Source organism: Callorhinus ursinus, unplaced genomic scaffold (genome assembly GCF_003265705.2).
Source record: "Callorhinus ursinus isolate GAN/ISIS: 27379988/994484 unplaced genomic scaffold, GSC_fseal_2.0 scaffold31, whole genome shotgun sequence".
NCBI classification, from domain to species: Eukaryota; Metazoa; Chordata; class Mammalia; order Carnivora; family Otariidae; genus Callorhinus; species Callorhinus ursinus.
In genome coordinates, this window is record NW_027397093.1 from 17,796,741 (window position 1) to 17,811,233 (window position 14,493).

General features: G+C 36.1%; 1 protein-coding gene and 1 pseudogene across 3 annotated transcripts in view; one reads left to right on the top strand and one right to left on the bottom strand.

Moving 5' to 3' along the window:
• Nucleotides 1-14,493, top strand: part of CTNNA3 (catenin alpha 3) — a 2,007,818-nt gene that overhangs the window by 899,671 nt on the left and 1,093,654 nt on the right. The gene's annotated exons all lie outside the window — the stretch shown is intronic.
• On the bottom strand, nucleotides 11,231-11,780 carry LOC112807367 (large ribosomal subunit protein eL19-like; annotated as a pseudogene).

Below are 14,493 nucleotides of genomic sequence, written 5' to 3' on the forward strand. Positions count from 1 at the left end.
ATGTCCCATTGGTTAGTTTTATTTTTGTTTTTGAAACTGTAAGTCTGATATTTTTGATTTTATGCTGCTGACCTAAAAGATAGGAAACTTTTGAGAGAAGAGAAACTGCATAGGTTTGCAATGTAGTGGCAGAGAATAGGAGCCTATGGGTCCTTATATTACACTAAAATGTATCAGTCTATTTGGGGACTCTCTTAAACTGGTCTGGAGATACCTTCTGTGTGTTGTTAATGTTAATCCGGATTGAAGACTAGTTCCCTTAAGAGTGCAGGGCAGGCGAGGGGGGGTGGGGGTGGGGATGCTTAGGAATCTCCTGTGGCTAACAGCAGAGCCCCCGTGTGGCAAAATTGTGACTCAGGCAGAAATTGACAGTCCCTGGAAGCAAATGCTACAGGTCTTTAATAAAAGTAAAATTTCTTTATCTGGTCTTGGGTTGAGAATTTATTTATTCAGTGAATATCTATCAAGCTCTTCTGCTGTTCTTTGTGCTGAGGATAGAACAGTGAAAAAGACAAAGTGCCTACCATCAGAGGACTTGCATTCTAGTTAATGAGATAGTAAAAAATAAACACCATAGTCACACAGCAATGCCAACTAGAGATAAGTGCTATGAAGACAAGTAACAGAGGATAAGGGGTAGTGACGGTTTTATAGAATAGTCAGAAAATCCCTTTCTGAGGACTTCACATTTGAGAGCAAGTAGGAAGCAACTCATGTGACTTTCTGTTCTCTCTTCCAGATTTTCATTGATCACCACCAGCATTTTTACTGTGGTTTCAGGCAGCCACTGTTCCCCACCTCCCAGCCCCCCACCATGACAGGTCAGCCCCAGAGAAGGCATGTTCTCTTTTTGGAACAAGTAGCGCAGCTGAAAGTTTACACAAAATTTGAAATTTTTAAAAAAATAAGAGACTTCGGAGATCACACAACAAGAACAAACAGAAAGATAACTCACAAAATGAATCTTACACCGAGTTGGCTTTCTTAGACTCAGTTTTCCGATGAGGGGTTAGCGCCAGGAATATTTGCCCCATCAGATGCCATCCCGCTCACGCAGAGACTGTTGCAGTCCTCATCAAATCCTCACACAGCAGGCCCACGATTCAACCAGGAGTTTCACACATACAATAAGTTCACACATGCAATAACTTTCCTCCAAGTACCTCCTTACCTCTTAGTGATTTTCTCTCATCTCCAGTACTTTGTCCTTGGATGTCTATAGTGACCCGGTTCTTTCTGGATATTTTTCCACGTATCAACAAATGAATTCTATGGTATTAACTGATAATGGGTTTAGAGTATTAGCTTTCTCAGTGTACTTGAAATTTAACAGATAACTGAAAAATTGAAAATATTAAGGAATCGAGAACTGAATTTTATGTACATAGTTTGAGAAGCAAATATGAGAAAAAACTTGTACTGAAAATATCCATACTTGCTTCTCCTTCTCAGCTTCTTCACCAGTTACTCTTTTCAGAGTCAGTGACTATTTTAGCTACTCTTTTTTTCTCATAATATTTCTGAATTTTATTGATATTTTCATTTCTTGCTATTTTAACTGAAGATTAATACCATATTTCCTCTTACTTTCCTACTTCTCATATTAATACAGCATTAAATAAATAGTACTTAAGATGACTATGTAAGCAATGATGCTGCCAGGTTAAGTGGTATACCGGATTATGTTCACATTCTCATTCAACTTTTTGTTTTTCTTGCAGTTAGGAATTGTCTCTATTTTCTCTCTCTCCCTGTCTCTCAAATTTGCTTAGATTTTGTCTGTACATAGTGCTAGTTGTTTTTCCCAATATTTTAAGAGATTCTTCAAGTGCTTAACTTTTCCAAATAGTCCATTCAGATAATGCCTTCCTTTTGTAGCACTCTGTTTCTCTAGTATCTAATATGAGCTTTATCTCATTATGGCTCTTAATCTAGTATTCCCCTTCTCCATTCTCCCCTTTCCTGGATCCCATGTATTCATTTTCTTAGTTTACCACTTATTTTATTGAAACATATCCACTAGTAGATTCTAAGAGGTGTATTTGATATAAAAATTCTGTGTCTGAATGTTTTTGGTTTATCCTAACTGATTAATAAATTGACTATATATAATTCACAATTGAAAATCATTTTCCCTCAGGATCTTTTAGCTATTGGTCTACTGTGTTCTCATAACCCACTCTTGCTGTTGAAAACCAGGCTCTATTCTGATTCCCACTCCTTTGTGTATAATCTTTGGAAGCTTTTGTGATACTTTATTTTCTCTGGTATTTGGAAATTGTACAAGGTGTACTTTGATTTGGGCCTTTCGTCATTCATTGTGCTATGTATTCAGTGGACCTTTTAAATCTGGCGACTTGTGTCCTTTGGGTCTGTAAAAACTTATTTATGTCTTTAATTATCTCTCCCCATTTTCTCTGTTCTCTCTCTCTCACTCTGGAACTTTTATTGGGCAGATTTTGGATGTCCTGGATTGATTCTTTGTTGTTGTTTTTTCTCCTATTTTTCCATCCCTTTATATTCTTGTCTTACTTTCAGCTTTATGTTATAGTATTTTGTCTATTTATTTATTACAAATTTAGATCAGGTGTCAGCAAACTATGGCACAGCCAAATCCAAAAGTGATGCTGTTAGGTCAAGTGGTGCAAATAAAGTTAAACTTTTATAACTAAAGAAACACATTCATGCTCATCCATTTATGTATTGTCTGTGGATGCTTTCATTCATCAATGTCAGAGTTTAGAGACTGTAAATCCTGTAACCTTCCAGTATTTGCCGTGTATCTCTTTATAAAAAAAAGTTTGCAGATCCTCTACCTCCCCTAGTTTAGGTGATCATATTTGTTATCTATAGGAGCTCTTTTTTTGGGGGGGGTTCTCTTTTTCGCTTTCTTCATTGCATACTGTTTTATTTGTATAAATGTGACATCCTTTTTCACTACAGGATATTATACAGTTTGGGGGTTATATTTTTGGTGCAATGTCACTGTTTCCTCTGAGGTGTTTAGTTAGTTTGTTTTGGTCCATTTCATGTTGGAAGCTTTTTTTCAAATGTTAAGTTTCTTGTGTGCTTATTCAGATTGAATGAGGCACGAAAAGCTGAGAGAAAGTTCCTTGTGAATGGGCAGGGTTTTGGCTGTGGACTTTGTGGGAGCAAGATTAAAAAAGGAACTTTGCCTTTTCACTGAGGAATCTCCAGATACATGAATATAGATATTTTCCCCTGGAGACCCCCAACCTTCTTCGCTGGAGCTGGAGGTTACCAGTGTTTTGGGGACAAAGCAGGAGAGGGATGCTGAGGTCCCCAAGTTCATTATGTACATTCTCATTTAATTTTCCTGTTTTCAATACCAAGCTTCAGTGCTTTGCCTCATATACTTAGATCTAACTTCTCATGTTTGGATTTACAGAAAAAAAAATTTTTTTTTCTTTGCTGGAAGAAATGAGTAGTAGTGTCCTAGTCAGCCCAGGCTGACTCTGTAATATATATCATAGACTGGGTGGCTTACACAACAGAAACTTATTCTCACAATTTTGGAGGCTGGAAGTCTAAGATCAAGGTGCTAGCATGTTTGGGTTCTTGGTGAGGTTTCTCCTCCTGGTTTGCAGATGGACACATCCTTGATGTATTCTCACATGGTAGAGGAGACCATCTCTCTTGTGTGTCTTCGGATAAGAGCACTAACCCCGTTCATGAAAGCTCCACCTTCATGACCTAATTATCTCCTAAAAGCCCCACGTCCAAATACTGTTATTTTGGGTATTAGGGTTTCAACATGTGAATTTGTGGTGGGAGGCAGAGGGGACACAAACTTTTGGTCCATAGCAGATAGTCTCTTGGTTTCTTGGGGTGAAGATGGGGATCTGGCACTCTTCACAAATACTTTAAACCAGTCCCCGTATTTTTAGTGGCCCCACTTTCCGAAGCCTCTGAAGACTTTGTTGTACAACATAGGGTCCCCTTTAGGAAGCACTTAGGTGTAGCTTTCTTAACTCTACTTATTTATAATATATTCTGTGTTTTCTAAAACTTTGTAGAGGGTGCCTGGGTGGCTCAGTTGGTTAAGCAACTGCCTTGGGCTCAGGTCATGATCCTGGAGTCCCGAGATCGAGTCCCACATCGGGCTCCCTGCTCAGCAGGGAGTCTGCTTCTCCCTCTGACCTTCTTCCCTCTCATGCTCTTTCTCTACCATTCTCTCAATAAATAAATAAAAATCTTTAAAATAAAAAAAATAAAACTTTGTAGAAATCATTCATGCATTCTTATCTCCCCTGTATCCTCATTTGTATTCATTTGTTATTACATGAGTTTTAAGGGGGAAGAGGCAATGAAAGTATGCAATGTCATGTTTCAGATATGAATTTCTCATGAGAGATTACAGTCATGGCAGGTGATGACAGGGGGTGTGGGAATGTTTTTTCATAAGAATGAGTTTATAATTTTATAATGAAATAAAGATAATTACATAAAATACTCTGAACTGAGTATATACCACTTTTTTATATCAAAATTTTGGTTTTAATTATCAATTATATTTTAGAATGAGTTTTCAAACTAAAAAAACATATATTTTGCTCTTTTCAAGTGTATGTTTGTGACTTAATAGTAAAGAATTAAACTTGAACTTGATATATATGTATATGGTGTGGGGAGTGTGTTGTGTGTATATGTGTGTGTGGATATGTGTTTGTGTTTATATTTCTAGGAAGTAGAGCTTTACAAATAAATATAATATTTCAAATGGCAACTATTTATTTATGATCCAGGTTTGTATCTTCTGATAGCTCAATGTATGCCTATATTCAAAAACTAGTAATAGGTATCACACCGTCATATAAATTATTTCTTCTATTCACTGACTATATTCAAGACCAGACATTTTCTTAAAGGAAACAGCCTACATTAATTCTATGTATTTTTTTTCTCTTTATGGTATTATTTAAAATCATGAAAATATTTTTGATTTGGTACATATAACTTTCAATCTTGGTGTTTTCCTTCTGAGGTACTCTAGGTTTCTCTCTGGAGAGACAAAAATAATTAAACATGTCATCTCATGTTTAGGCCATTAGTCCTAACCCTTAAGCTTTGTAGGTTTTCTGTGGATACTTTCTAAAGGCCTGAGACGTTTTATATAATTTCAAGTGGCTTATAAGCTTACAAATTAAACTTGGAAAATATTATAGTAATACCAAATAAGAATGATATAAATGCTTAAAGAATCATAAATGGGAAAGAATTTTGAGATTGTTTTGTTCAAACCACATTTTACAAGTCAGAAAACTGAAACACAGAGATGAAGTAACTGGCTCTATTCATATGTGACATGGGTATAGGAACTTTGCATTCAACCTAGATCCTTTGACTTTAGTGTATTTTTTTATAACTATTTTGTTTTCCTTGAATCCAAACCAAAGTCTTTATACCATTGAAAAACAATAGCAAACGTTAATAGATAGCTTTATCCCTAGCCTCAGATACATTTATCCAGACAACTAAACTTGAAATCTGTTTTGTTAGATAGAAATGAAATATGTCATAAACTATTCTTTAAGTTTATTTCCTTTCCATTATAAAAGCAATATATATGAATTATAAAACATAAGAACTATGCTCTCACCATCCAAGGGCAATCCCTATTAGTATTTTGGCAACTATACATATATTTTATTAACTTGAATTGAATGAATCATATTCCTTGAAGTGGGCAAAACAATTATTTTAAATTCCTTCTACTGTTAGAAATTTAGTTTATGGAACAATCTTTATTGATGTTGAATTATTCGGGCTCACCTTCCTTTAAGTCACTGAAATGCAAAATATTGGCTCTGAAAAGGAAATACATAACTAGTATTCTAATACACATGGTCTCTCTCCTATATGGCTAATATAATCTTTTAAATAGCAAGTTACCCTCTTGCCAGGGTTAAGATAAACAGAAAAGAATTACTGCTTCTTTCTTTTTTGAGATTTGATGAGTCTTTAGTGGAATGACATGAAGGTCAATTCCAGAATGGTCTGACTTTCTCCCTTAAAACACTACCAGTGATTTGGTTATGTTATTGTTCTGCTTAAATCCTTCGAATAGCTCACTATCACCTCTGGTCAAACAGCAGATTCATCCTCATGACACACAAGGTTCTTCTGATTTGATTAATTTTGTTGTTAGATAAAGTCAAATAATCAGCTGTCAAGAAGAGCAAGAACCTTATTGGAAAGGGAAGTAGCTTCATTTCAGTGCCCTGCACTTTGCTGGTCTCCATTTGTATCACCTCTCTTCTGTTCACCTCTGTTCCGCCTTCAAGCTGTAGTTTATTTATAATGTTTGCTTCCTATGGAGTTGGCTTGCCATATTGTCTTCAATGACTACATGCGACTTCATGACTCTTTCAGCTTCACTCTAAATCAGCTCATTCTTCCAGTCCTTTCAGTTTAAAATTGTAGAGGAGAAAAGGTTGATCCTTTTGTACCATGCCACCTCATAGGTTGGGATCTGTCTTATGAGGTGGTTGTTCTTGAATAAAATGATCACCCTGAGTCCAATAAGATGTGACAGAGGGTCGGTCAAGGGTTATTGTGAAGTTGGCAGGGCCATATTGTATAAGACTTGGTAGGTGCTTTAGGTGGGGCCAATTACAGTTATGAAAGACTGTGAATAAAACCTGATTCAAAAATCCTTTACTATTTGGTCCAAATCGACACTTTGTCATTACTTCCATTCACTATTCAATATGCTCTGCAACCTGCAATCCAGGCACCAGCAAAGTATTCATTATATTCTGAACAAGCCATGTTTTAATATGCCTTAAGTCACTGTTTGTGCTATTCTCTCTTATAAGAATAGACTTCCCTCACTATCTATCAGGTGAAATTGTCTATAAAATATATCTCAAATGTTATATCCTCCATAAAATCTTCTCTAGGGATTTGGTAACTTCCTCATTAGCATTTTTGGGTTATATACTGTATACGTATGATATATAAATACATTGTATTATAATCATTTATATGTAAATTTTTTCCAACAGAATATCCTTTAAATTCAGGGATGGTAGAAGCTCACTCATCTCTAAATATCTACTATTCACAGATAATACATACTCAATATATGTTTCATGAAAGGAAAAAACAAGGATGATTCAAGGGGAGATACTTCTATAATAAGGAAGAGTCCCTGGAAGGAGTACCTGTAGCTGGTTCGCAAGTCTGTGTTATCCAAGATATGCTCAAGTATAAGGGATTCCCTAAGTTCATCATACTAAGTTTGATGAACACTCAGAATTTCGGTTGAAGAGCCAGAATACTGGTTTTTATTTTTCACCATTTACCATCTCTGTTTGACTAAAAGTGTTGCAGATGAATTTTTATTGCTCCCTCATTCCCTTCCAACCTGAGAAATTTTACTCTGAGGGCACTTTCATTTGTGTCTGAAGGCAATGACCTTGTATTCACAGAAAAACAACTCCTTATTTGGGGTTCTTTGTCAACACGTGAAGGGGTAGTTTGAGGACAAATTCTTTTATTTGGGGCTGGTTACTCCTTCTGTTTCTTACCTATAGTATTATTTCAGGGGGCTTTTTGCCTTAAGTGGGCTTTCATTAAGGATCTTACTGGAATATCTGTAGCTTTTATTTTATTTTATTTTGTTATTATTATGTTAATCACCATACATTACATCATTAGTTTTTGATGTAGTGTTCCATGATTCATTGTTTGCATATAACACCCAGTGCTCCATGCAGAACGTGCCTTCTTTAATACCCATCACCAGGCTGATGCATCCCCCCTCCCCTCTAGAACCCTCAATTTGTTTCTCAGAGTCCATAGTCTCTCATGGTTCATCTCCCCCTCCTATTCCCTCCCCCCCTCATTATCTGTAGCTTTTAAAAAAGGCTTACCAGTAATGTCAAGAAGACTGGCTTTAGAAGCTGACTTGAAGAAGCCTGACCTAAAGGACTGTTTGTATGCTGGCCCCTGTGTGTGTTCTTTGTGCCAGTTCCCATTCTAGATGGTGGAGGTAGAATTAAGAGAAAAGAAAAGACACATTTCTACACTCATAGTATTTATAATCCAGGATGGCATACAGATAAATGATTTGTTAGAATGTGGGTAGTGAGTGCTATCATGAGAAAGCACAGGGTGCTATGTGACTTCATAGAAATGGCACCTCCAGATTCAACTAGCAGGACAAGAACTGAATTAAGTCCCAGCAAAGAAAAACTGCAGTCATAAAGGTGAATGATTACCAGAAATGAATGACTGATGCATTTAGCTAGAGCAGTATTGAGAATACTTTCTCATTCATTTTGTGAGTTGTCAGTTTATTCTCAGCAGAATTGGTTTAGACAAGTTATGAAAGTTAACTAGTAGTCAGCATGGCCGCACCTCTGAGTGAACATCTATAACATTAGTTGATGAAAAACCAGGTAAGAATTATTGGTCAGTATCTTCAGAAATCCACCTCAGGGCATCTTTGGAAATCTGCAGTACCTTTTCCTCCTTCCATACATTAAAACAGACGAGGTGCAATGGTGACAGCTTGGATAAGATTCTTGTCCACAAATACCGTAACTTGACTGAGACAAATGTGGACCTGTTGTCAGAAATAATCGTATCTGGCAGCTTGTATGCTGCAAAAAACTGGCACGGAGTCACATTGTCACTGTAGAGGCTTGAGGTCGAAGCAAAAGCACTTAAAGCTATTGTGAGAAGCAGTATACTGAAGGGAGAAGTTTTTATCTCATAAAGCAAAATCAATATGGAATCCTGATCCAACTTTTTTGGTCTTTTCCCATGGGAAAATTTGGTGTCTTAGGCAGTTTATGCCAAGCCGCCTGCCATGTGACGTGCACCAACTTCCTTCAGACTTTTCAATATCACAATCAATTTGAGGCCATCAGATAGAGCTTCTAGCCAAGGCTTTCAAGCAGACAATTCCCAGATGTGTTATGTGTACTGAAGCCAAGATAATGTCTTCTGGAATAATAATGTAACTTCTCTACAAAATACATCCCTTAAGGAAAAAACAAAAACCAAAAAACAAAAAAACTCATGTTGATGTTTTGAGATTGGCTTTAAAATTTTTAGTCAGTTTCTCTGATAATCTTCTCCATGTCTACTTTATGACAAAGAACAATTTGGGTTCTTATTAATGGAATCATCTTATTTCATCAGCCTGAAAATAAGAATCAAGGAAGCCTTCTCTTAACTAATCTTCCAGGGGTATGGCAAACGTATTTTGATATTTGTTGGGGATAGATATTCTTTTCTTTTTTTAAGGTTTTTATTTATTTATTTGTCAGAGAGAGAGAGAGGCAGAGGGAGAAACAGGCTACCCTCCGAACAGGGAGCCCGACGTGAGGCTAGATTCCAGGACCCTGGGATCATGACCTGAGCTGAAGGCAGACGCTTAACCGACTGAGCCACCCAGGCATTCCAATAGATATTCTTAATTATTAGATTTTGATGGTGTTCTCTGAACTATAATTGATGATAGGATGAGTTGAAAATTTAAGTCATCGTGCAAATTCATCAGATATATTAATCTCACAGTTCCTAGTATGAATTCTTGAGCGTTTCAAGTTGGGCAGGAGCATAAATACAGGTTTCTGTTTGTTTTAAGATAGAAAACCTCTCAAAATATGGATTTCAGGAAACAAGTGAAAGGGTATCAGTGCTTTCAATTCAGTCCACAGCAACTATTTTTTTTCTTAAGATTTTATTTATCTATTTGACACAGGGAGACACAGCGAGAGAGGGAACACAAGCAGGGGGAGTGGGAGAGGGAGAGGCAGGCTTCCCGCGGAGCAGGGAGCCCGATGCAGGGCTCCATCCCAGGACACTGGGATCATGACCTGAGCTGAAGGCAGACACCTAAGAACTGAGCCACCCAGGCGCCCCACACAGCAACTATTTTTAAAGAGATGAGAAAAATTATCCTTTATTTGTATATTGTGGATTGTCCATCTGAAATATATAAGAAATTAGATTTGGTTGAAAATTAGATATTAGACTATTAGATATTAGATTGAAAAGTTATTGGGACCAGAAAGACAGTAGAGTAACTAGGAAAATTAAAAACTTACATACACAGAAGCAATTACTTCCTATTTGTTTTCAAACTGATTATTGTTAGTAAAACAAAAAAAAATCCACTTATAAACTGGTTAAACAGAAAAAGTCTTGTAAATTATGAAAAACTTCTGACTAAGCTTAAGCAGTGTCAACAACCTATACCAAGAAAGTAGAAACAAAAGCAGTAATGATAATAATAAAAATGCTACTGAGGAACAGAATGTAGAGGTTTCTGTATTGGAAGACTCCATGGGCTAAGTTAATCTGTGTATAAATTCAATGCAACATAATAAAAAAAAACTCAACAGGAATTTTTGTGTTTAATTCTGTGCTTAAAAATAGTTTTCATTTTAAAGCATTCTATTGTGTAAGTTTCCAAACACATACAAAAGTACAGCGAATAATGAACTTTCCTGTAACTGTCACCCAGTGTCAGTGTCCAAAATTATTAGCACATGGCCAATCTTAACTTATTTATACCTCCACTTATCACTCCACCCTCATTTTGAAGCAAATCCCAGACATCATATAATTCACCCATATGTAACCCTAAAAGATAAACACTCAAAAAAAAGTATTGCAAAAAAGTATTGTTGTGATATTATCATCCCATTTTAGAAAGTTAGCAAAAATTTGATGACTTCAAATCAAATACCAATCAACATCAAATTCAATATGCATGCCACAACATGCATATTTAGATTTTTTTTTTGAATCGGGATAGAGTCTAGACCCTCACCTTGCATTTCATTAGTATACATCTAAAATTTCCTTTAAACTATAAACTCTCCCCTCCATTTTTCCCTGGTACTTTATTTGTTAAAGAAACTGCGTTATTTGTCTTGTAGAATTTCTCACGTTCTGTAATTTGCTGTGTGCATCTTCATAATATCATTTAAAAATTTCCTTTGACCCCTATTTTCTATAAGCTACATATCTAGACATAGAGATTTAATCAGATCCCAATTTGATGTTTGGCAAGAATACTTAATTCAGGATGTTGGGTTCCTTCCATTGCATCACACTAAGGAACCCACAGTGCCTAATATCTGTTTATTATAATGTTAAGATTGATCTATAGGTCTATATGTGATTGGCCTGATTCATCCATTATAAATTTTGTTCTTTATCAATTTTTCATCTGTTAGTTTATCTGTTACTGATGATTATAGTATAAATCTGTTTGTTCAATAGGTATTGCAAAACAGTAAGATTCTAATTCTATCATTACCTGGTCAGCCAGAAGCTTTTCTTGTGAGCCTTGTCTGTCTTCAGCTTGTGGATGTGTTCTGTGAGAATCTGCTTGTTTTTGAACACATTACCCTTCACTTTCAGGTACAGGCTGTGATATGTGCGGTGGTCAATCTTCTTAGATAGAGGTATCTTCTGAGCAGCAGGTACAGAATTCTCATCCTTCTCATCCAGGTGACCTTCTCAGGCTTTCGAGCATTGGCAGTACCTTTTCTCTTACCAATGCCCATATGCCTGCCCTTCTGGTGGGCCATAGTGTTTTTCTGGTACTAAGCCCGGGAATGGGAAGTCATAAGCTTCCGGATGCTCAGCCCATCTTTGATCAGTTTCTGGACATGCTGATGGGAGTTGGCACTGGTGATTTCACTGTTCTTATTGGGGTCCAACCAGCTCTTCTTTTTGCCACAGAAGAGGACACTGGAGGCAAGCCTCTTCTGAAGTCTGAGCATACTCATGGCTGCAGTCACAGCGGCGAAAGGAAAGACAGGCATCTCTTAAATTTTGTTCCCAAGTCCTCTTGAAATGATCCTTGTAGGCATTGATGCATCCTCACTTTTTGGTAGGACAAGCAGTCCCAGGATCTTCTTTTCTGTTTTCTGCCCAAACCAGGAAATAGCCATATCTCTAAGGCATCTGTACCTTTTGTGGGAAACAGTGTTCATAGTCCACAATTTGGCCACTCTCGTTGCATTGCCACTTAATTGGTCACTGTTCCTAGGCCTTTTCTGTAGAAATATTTTAAAAGAGGAATACTTTATATGTTTATATTGATATTTCCCAGTGTTCCATATTTCCAATTCAAATTTCAGTTTATGGGGTTTTGTCTGTAATTCTTTCATTTAATATGTTTAGCTCTTTTCTCTTAAACTAAAAATCTTTGTTCCATATGACTGTATATACTATAGTTTAAGAATAACTTTAGAAAAATGGTCATATTTTTTACAATGTGATTAGTAAAAATAATTTAAGGTTCCTTAAAGTTCTTAGTTTATGCTACTTAAAAATAATTTGTGCACGGTTAAGATATCAATTCATACACAGTTATATTCCCTTGTTTTATTTTGCTTTTCATTTTTATGGATTCTTTTTAGTTTGAATTAACTTTAGTGATTATTTAAAACATTATTATAGTTTCAAAGTCAAAACCTCCAAGTAAAGCACATTTGGAAAACTCTAGCTTCTCTACCTTGTCCCTCATTCCTGGATGTCACCATTTTTATTAGTTTTTGGTTTATCTTTCCTTTCTTTTTAAAATATGTATAGGTATACCTCTATATGTGTATTCCTGTTTCTCCTTTCTTTGATAAAAGGTAGCATAGTATAAATGCTTAAACACCTTGCTTCTTTTTACTGAAACAATATATCCTAACAGTATTTAGTAATATTCCTCATTCTTTTTACAAAGCACCTGAAAGTCATGGCACTTTGGGAAGCAACGTGCAATATTTACATTTGGTTTTTTAAAAGAAGTATCTTGTGCTAAACTTGTTGCTGCTGTATGTTATTGTGACAGTGCTTAGCAGGCACTGTTCTAGTGCTTTATGTGTATTACCTCCCTTAATCCTCATAACTTCCTTATAAGGAAGAAATTGTGCTATCTCCATTTCTTATCGAGGAAAAGAGGGCATAAAGAGATTAAATGACTTTACCAGGGTTTGTAGATAGTGAATGGGCAGGGCTGGATTTACACCTAGGCATTCTGACTCCAGGGTGGATGCTGTTAATGACTCTATCGCCTCTCCCGGAATATAGAAAAAGAAAGAAATAGACAGAAGGAGATAATGCATTTGAAGAAAACTTGTAGACGAACACTTTATATTAAGAAATTTTTAGTCATTAACATTTTCCCCACTTAATGAACAAATCTTACTTGATTTTAGTGACAATACATTTTGATCTACTTCACAAAATTTTTGAATATTCTTTAAGGATGTGGTTGAAGATTTGTTGAAATCCAGTGCTTGACAGATGAGGTATCTGAAGTCTTGGAAGAGGCAGGAGATACAGCGGGTTGATAATAAGTAGGAGCTGCAACTCTTGTCTCCTGTCTCACACAATAAAGTGTGAGAGTGGAAGCAGAGCTTTGGGGCCTTTGCGACCCAAAGTAACCAGTGGTCACTCTGAAGACATCATATTTCATTCTAAACACTTCTAAGCCCGAAAAAGGCTGAATCTAGTTCTGACTGTACATTAGCATACCTACGTCTAAACAGGTCATCCTCACTTTTTCCTTTCACTTTTCCCTCTACAGTTCTCACAGATGGTGTAGTTCCATTGATATATGGCTGTTCATTGGACTACTTCTAATTTTATTATGAATTTCTTCTTCTTCTTTTTTTTTTGGTATTTACCAAGGAACTGATTATTTTTCTAAGCTTCTTGCAAATGAAAAGTCTACTGTATATATATGCAATATTTGAAAATACCCACTTCAAGGGAAACGAGATTTTAAAAATTCGATGCCACAGTAAATTGGCTTCATTATATATGAAAAGCAGAAACTGCTGAATCTTATGCCTTTCCTTTCTTTGTTGAGATTATTGTGCTTTAAAAAAATCTGCATTAAAATCTGAAATGGAAATAAACTGAAAAATATTATCAGAAAAATAATTTTGAATGTCTTAATTAAAATATGAATCTACACAAATATGGAGATAAAAGTAACTAGTTTTTCAGTTACTATCTAAGTAGGAGCCTACGTTTAAATGTTTTATTTTTAGTATCTACTTAGTTTTTTAAATTCTAGTTATAAAAATCTTTTGTTTATACTGTATTAAGTTGCTGTTGTTTTATGTTTTTTCTTTCATCTGTCTTTTTAGATTTTTTTGAGAGAGAGAGCGTGTTCCTGCCGTTCGTGCATGGGGGCCGGGGAGGGGCATAGGGAGGAAAGCAGACTCCCTGCTGAGTGCAGAGCCCTATGCGGTGCTCAATCTCAAGACCCCAAGATCATGACCTGAGCTGAAACCAGGAGTCGTATGCTTAACTGACTGAGCCACCCAGGTGCCCCTTCTTGTATCTTTTTGATAACTTTTAAAAAAATCTCATCTATGTAGACATAAGCTTAACTTAAGTTAGACATTGTGTAAAATTATCTGTTTTTGAGGGGAAAGGTGAAGGAAGTGAAACTTGTAGAATAGAATAAATACTCATAAAAGAAGACATAGGAAA